This window comes from Diaphorina citri, unplaced genomic scaffold, assembly GCF_000475195.1.
Source record: "Diaphorina citri unplaced genomic scaffold, Diaci psyllid genome assembly version 1.1 scaffold57692, whole genome shotgun sequence".
NCBI classification, from domain to species: domain Eukaryota; kingdom Metazoa; phylum Arthropoda; class Insecta; order Hemiptera; family Psyllidae; genus Diaphorina; species Diaphorina citri.
In genome coordinates, this window is record NW_007434982.1 from 1 (window position 1) to 509 (window position 509).

Genomic DNA, 509 nt, shown 5'->3' on the forward strand with positions numbered 1-509 from the left:
CCTGACCACGTCGTCAGGTAGATAGGAAGAGTTCTTGAACAGCCACTCCCAGTCTATTCCTCCTGTGGTACGAGGCGATGGGGTGACAAAGAACCGACCTGAAGGAGGGACACATTTTACATGGTTAAAATTTAAAACAGACAGATTACCCTAATCACAGACAGATTACACTGATGATGCCAGCAAGGCAAAACATGTCTGTCTGAATAAACAATAAAAACCCCACCCCAACTATGAAGAGTATAAGTTACTGGTGTTCTCCTTTTCAAGATGAATCTTCACAAAGTTACGTCAGAATCTAACAACATGAATACGTTTGATTTAAGCTCTTGTCCCGTGTGTCCAATTTTCAGCTCATCCGAGGTCGGGAGTCCCTCTACAGGAGGCCCAGGTCTATGGAGGAGGCCAGCAGTTCCGGTACTACCGAGTCTAATCATCCCTTGGGCGCAGTGGAAGAAATGGACGAAGGTAAAATGTTTTTATATTCCCCCCCACTAATTCTCCCCTTC